The 6309-nt window shown below is 51.6% G+C and overlaps 1 long non-coding RNA gene across 1 annotated transcript; it reads right to left on the bottom strand.

Moving 5' to 3' along the window:
• Window positions 1–922: 922 nt before the first annotated feature.
• Window positions 923–5824, bottom strand: LOC132662289 (uncharacterized). The gene is made up of 3 exons (XR_009602562.2): window positions 5441–5824; window positions 3777–3877; window positions 923–2463 (listed from the first exon to the last, which is right to left on the bottom strand). It is a non-coding gene; the product is annotated as an uncharacterized LOC132662289 (long non-coding RNA).
• Window positions 5825–6309: the final 485 nt, after the last annotated feature.

Raw genomic sequence — 6309 nt, 5'->3', positions numbered from 1 at the left:
TGAGCAGCCTTGAGACCAAAGGAGGCATAGAGGGAATGAGGAGCCCTCAATTGGTCCTTGAACTTTTAGAGCCTAATTAGGGAAGAGGTCTATACACAGACTGATCATTCCTGTCTCTGGGTTCTATCATTAAAAAACAAAGGGGGGGAGGGTTCCCCCTATTGGATCAGGTGGTGCCTGTCGTAGGGAAAAATTTTGTAGGGATATTCAGTTTAAAGTATTGCCCAGACTTGGGTCATTATTAATTTAATTTGATAAGCATGTCTTAAGCACCAAAAGGAGGGTGAGGCATTGTGTCAGATGCTAACGCTAGAAGACCCAATAAGATAAAACCTCATTCTTGGTCTCTCTCAGTCCCTGGAAAAGGCGACGAGCATCCAGCATCTTGGAGGAACTGCGTCTTTAAGTGGCATGCACTTAAGTAGCAGGATCCACGCTAGGAAAGCCTACCATCTCACACACCATGGGAACAGAGAGGAGGACCAGAAGTCTGACCTGAGGGTAGGGGATCCTGGAGAACTTCCCGGGAAAAGTGTATCTCAAAGCCTTACAGGATGAGCAGAGATGACCCACACAGAGAAGGATATGTTCCAATAGGTCAAAGCCCACTCTGCTTAGCCAGGGCACCTCCAGCAGCATGGTCCTCTGCAAGAACCCAGATGGGGATGGGGCGCCTGGGTGGCTCCATGGGTTAAGCGTCTGACTTAGGCTCAGGTCATGTTCTCATGGTTCGTGGGTCTGAGCCCTGCCTTTGCCTCTGTACTGCCAGCTCAGAGCCTGGAGCCTGCTTCGGATTCTGGCTCTGTCTCTCTGCCCCTCTCCCTCTCGTGCTCTGTCTCTCTCTCTCTCTCTCTCAAAAATAAATAAACATTAGAAGAAGAAGAGGAGGAGGAGGAAGAGGAGGAACCCAGAGAAATGGAGCACAGCTACTTGGCTTCAACCCAGTTCTACCACCTACAGATGGCCAACACTCTGTGCCCGTGGCTTCCTCATTGGTAAAATAAAGGAAATGATTCAGTAGGTGTTTCAAATGGTCTTGTAGGATCAAATGAAACAATTTCTGAGATCAGCCCATGCCAGCCTCTCCAGAAATCTGAACTTCCCTCCTCACCTCTTGTTCTGACCCATAAAATGTAGTTTTGTAGTCAGGTGTGTTATTTCCAAGCAACAGAACAGATTCCTGGCAGATTTAAGCAGAAAATGAATTTATTTAAAAGATGTCCAATGGTTCCCAGTTATCAGGAAGGTCATCAGAAAATGAGGCTTAGAAAATGGGCAAAGGGAAGACAGAAGGGCGCCTGGGTGGCGAGCTGGTTAAGCGTCTGAGTCTTGATGTCCACTCAAGTCATGATCTCACAGTTTGTGAGTTCAAGCCTTGCCATTGGGCTCTGTGCTGCTGGCGCAGAGCCTACTTGGTGGTATTCTGTCTCTCTTTCTCTCTGCCCCTCCCCTGCTAGTGCACTCGCTCTCTCTCTCTCTCTCTCTTAAAATAAATAAACTTAAAAAAATTTTTTAAAGAAAGAAAATGGGTAAAGGGAAGATAGACTTTGCGGCCAGGAGCACCAGCAAAATCGGGTCACAGAATAGAACTCCTACCCCACGGATGGGACCAGCAATCTCACTAGTGGCCATCACTGGAATCACATGTCCCTGCCACCATCTGCCTCCTGGGTTGGTCAGCTGAGAGTGGGAGCGCCAGATTGGCCCAGCCTGGGGCATATGTGAGCCCTGCTTGGAAAGCAAGTAGTGGGAATTTTCCATTCCTTCAGAGGAAAGCACAGTCTGCCTCCCGCCACGACTCAAATGACGGGGAATCCCCATACGACTAGCAAAGCAGCTCGATGCTGCAGAGGCCCCACAAAGGAAAGAACAAAACAAATGTCCACCACAATCCTCCACCACCCGTGTCCTCTCCTCCACGGCAGCTTCCCTGTGGATGGACCACCAGCAGGTGTTCTCACCGTAGGGACACTCCCCAGGGGGTGGCCAGACTATTAACCCCATGAGGACGGTGTTCTCCAGCTCCGAGATTCTGCAGTCACACCTGCTGCTGTCACTGTCCCCTCTTCCGCAGCTCACTCCTGAGCCCCAGCTCCCATTGATATGGTGAGCACGAGCCTCCTGTAGCTAAAGATTAATTGGTGGGGGATTGGGAGATTTCTCTTCCATAACAATGGGCTTTTCTGCTTGTACTAATAAGATGCCAATTAGGATATTTACATTTCGGGTTCAACCTGAAGTTATGCCCACTTTCCAGGAGGTGGACCAGAGGGGTGGGCTGTCCTAACTGGCTGTCAAGTGGGTGGACGTCAGGGCGGTCCTCGCTGGGTGAGGCTGAGCCCCTCCCTCCCTGGGACTCTGGGAGGAAGGCTGTTAGCTCTGGGGGAAATTCAAATGAAGCCAGGTCTCCCATCCCATTCCTTCCGTTAGGTTCCAACTCCTCGGAGCGGCTTCAGACAGCGTCTTATTACATATGCCAAATGTGGTTTCAGGAAAAAACGAAAGAGAAAAACTCTATTAGACACAAGAAATCAATTCTGTTTTATTTTCACTTTCTTGCCCCAATCTCCTCTTGAGACCACACCTAATGTCATCCTCCCCATCCCCGCCCCTAAGGAAAGCTCAGGACAGGGATGCCGGACATTTAGCATGGGGTCGCTGATTCTGCCTGGATGTGGCCACTTTTGTTCTCACTACAGGAAGTAGGCGCCTACATTACAGAGTACTTTCACACCAACAGTATGCTTAACACAAAGCGTTGCAGAGTCCCTGGGGGAACACAGGAGTCATGGGGTGTTAGGTCCTCTGCCTGGACCATCTACAGAGAAGCCAGAGCACTTTCCAGCCTGTGCTAGAAACTTGACACAGTCAGGAGTTAAGGTGCCTATTTCACAGGCAGGTACTTCATCATGCCCTGTCCTGTTCCATTTGTTAATTGTTTCGTGCCTCCGTGTGTGGCTTCCCCAGCCAGCCTGTGCACGTCTTGAGGGCATGGGCCACAGCTTCCACTTCTCAGCTAAGGCCACAGTTCCAAGCAGCCCAGTGAAGGCCCAGGTAATATCAACTGGTTGGCTGAGCTCAGCATCATCCCTACCAACCTGACCCGTCTTCTGAGGGAGGGGCCCTTCCCCAAGCCGATGGATGGTGCGGTGGAGTTTACGGTGGGGAGATCTGCATCTGACTCCCCACAGACATGGTCTGGCTTCCCAGCTTCTGCCCTGCTGCCTGTGCGAGTGTCCTGTAGCTTCTCTTGCTGTAACAAGTAGGGCCAACTGGGTGGCTTAAGACAACAGAAACGTATTCTCTCATCATTCTGGAGGTCTGACCTTTGAAATCAACACCACTAGGCTGAAATCAAGGTGTCCCTCAGGGCGGGGCAGGGGTGGGGAGGAGTCTGTGCCTTGGCTCTTCCAGCTTCTGGTGGCTTCTGGGACTCCTTGGCTTGTAGCCACACCCCTCCAGTCGTCAAGGCCAGCATGTTCAAGTCTCTCCCTGCTCTGTCTTCACATTGCTGTGCGTGTGCGTGTGTGTTTGTGCACATGTACAATCTCCCGCAGGCTCCCTCTTATAAGGACACTTACGATCGCAGCTAGGGTCCCCTTGAGAAAATGCAGGATGACTTCCCCATCTCAAAATCCTTCACGGAAGCTCATGCGCAAAGACCCTCTTTCCAAATAGGAAACATTCACAGGCTTCCAAGATTAGAACCTGACATCTTTGCAGGGCATATCCGCCTACTACCGCCACACCCCGCCCCCCCCCCCCAGCCCCGTTACCTCTTCTGATCTGGAACAAGTGTCCAAGGGTCCTAGACTTGCTTCTCTGAGTCTCAGTTATCCCTTCTGTGGCCCAGGAATGATTTTTCCCCATCTACTGACTTCACGGGGTGGTGGTGAAGACCGAAAGATAATACATAGATTGAAAGCATTTTCTAAGCCGTAAAGCCCCACACAAATGCGAGACAATATTATTGCAGTGGGATAGTGGCAAGTTCAGCACTTGAGAAAACTATCAGGTTTTAAAACATGTGAGGGAACAGAAACCAATGTTATTCAAAAACCTCATTTACAACCCCCACCAAAGCCTCCCGCCCTCCCTACCTCCATTCTCCCCCGTGGCTGTAGGGGTGTGACAGAGGCCTGTCTTGGGGGTGGCTTTGTGGCCTGAAAACAAATCATTCTTCACAGCTTGCTCCCAAGTCCAATAAGCCAGAAGGAATTGGTAGAGAGATTTAACGATATGTATTTCAAGAAAAAGATGAAAATGTGTCTACTTTTAGGAGATGCAGTAAAAATGCATCGGCCCCACAATAAACTTTGCAGTGAAGATGCATAGAGGGAAACATATAACGCAGTCAGGGCAGTAATGTCTCATTTATAGGGAAATCCTCTCAGAGATATATTAGATTTTGCCCCCCACCCATGCCCTACAGCACAGCGTCTGCAAACTGGGGGTCTCACTCCTCCATCTCCCTCCAGCCTCTGCAGGAGGCACATCGGCTCAAAGGCAGCCTGACCCGTGGCCTCCCTCTGATGTCCCTACAAGACTTGCCAACTGAGTAGTTTGAAAATCAATTACACCCGGGATGGGGAGCGATGGCCCACAGACCATCACACACCCACAGCTGGCTTCTTGTTCTTATAAATAAAGCTTTATTGATTCACGGCCACGCTTGTTCCATCTATGGCTGCTTTGGTGCTACAACAGAATCGGGAGGTTGTGACCGTATAGTCTGCTGATGCCACTAGCTCACAGGTTCTTAGGCAGAACTGTCCCTAAAACTAAAACTAAAATAATAGCTAACATGTGGGAGCCTTCCTCTGTGCCAGGCACTGTGCCATGCCCATACGGACATTACCCTATGTCACCCTCACACGTGGCCCCAGGAAGCAAGTAGTACTAGTCGTACCGGGGAGAAGATTGAGGCTCGGGGACGTTCAGCAACTTTCTCAAGGTCCCAACGGCTGGAGACCATTCGAACTGGGATTCATCCCCATGGCTGTGCAACTCTGCCGCCCTCCCGCCGGCCGCCGCTTACAGCGTCAGCTTTCCAGGTGGGCACTCTCAAAACCCTCCTGCAGTCCTCGGCTGCTTCCAGTTGGGTGGGATCTTATTTTCTCCATCTGATTTCAGCACACCGCCTGCCTACCGGGTTCCCTGTGCCAAGGAAGGGAACACGGAAGGTCTTCCTGGCTTCCTCCTCCTCCCCTTCCCTCGACTGCCCACCCGCCCCTGCTCCCCATCCTGGTGCATGCTCAGGCTGGCTCTGCTCATCTCCTTCCACATTTCCATGTCCCATCCGGGCCTGCCTGCCTGCCCCGCTCCTGGGTGAGTTTCTGCCTCTGTTCTCAAGGCTCCGGTCTGCTCCAAGGGGGCACGGGGAGAGAGGATGGGAAGCCAGGCATTTGCATTCCACTTCCCGGGGCTGTTCAGATCTTACCTGCAATTCTTCTGACAAATCCTTATCAGCGATGCCCATGGCGAAGTCTGTGGTGACTTTGTTCATTCTTATTAGCTCTGCACAGATTAGCTCTTCACAGTGCTTGGCTGGTTCATACCGATTCTTGATAAATGTTTTGACTGATTTTCCTGACTTGGGAACGGTTGGGGACTGGGGTGGGGTAGAGGTGGAGGACCGTGAGGAGAGGGGTGCTGGCGAGCCGGAAGGAGAGAAAATTGTGGACAGGATTACATCTGGGCTATGAAATATTCATCACATGCCTGCAAGAGCAGGGTCACACCGCTGCTTCTCTCAGAACAGCTTCTCCACCCAGGCAGCGCTTTGAAATGCACCAGCTCAGGCAGGCTGGGAGCACCCCCGCCCCCAACTGGCCCCACCACCCCCCTCTGCCCCAGAGGCTTCTGAGGAAAAAGGGGGCGGAGAGAGCTAAAAGTAGGAAGAACAAACCGGTTCACTTGGGCTTCGCTGTCTTCCTTGGTCTCTCCTTTCTCACCTGCTCATCAAGAACAGCTTTTGATGGTGGAATACTGATGTTCCAGGTAGACCTAGCTGGGTCCCTCTTCTCGCCACTCCGGGAAGTGCGCCTGAGAACTGCAGTCCACCTTCCTCTCCTTTCCGTGAGCTCCTCCGGCACCCCCACCTTCGAGGATTTCAGACAGGTGCGGATAACAGCGTTTTTCATCACTGTGTCCCGTATTTCTCCCACTAGACTGGAGTCTGCTTCAAGACTCATCTCCCCCTCCCAAGCTCCTAGCACAGGACTGGGCACATGAGATGCTGGAAAAAAACATCTTCACTGAGCCCACTATGCTCCATTCCCTTGGCAGGGTTGGCCAGCAGATACCATC

This window comes from Panthera onca, chromosome D1 (assembly GCF_046562875.1).
Source record: "Panthera onca isolate mPanOnc1 chromosome D1, mPanOnc1 haplotype 2, whole genome shotgun sequence".
Lineage (NCBI taxonomy): Eukaryota > Metazoa > Chordata > Mammalia > Carnivora > Felidae > Panthera > Panthera onca.
The sequence above is the reverse complement of the archived record's forward strand: the minus strand, read 5'-3'. Positions and strand labels throughout refer to the sequence as shown.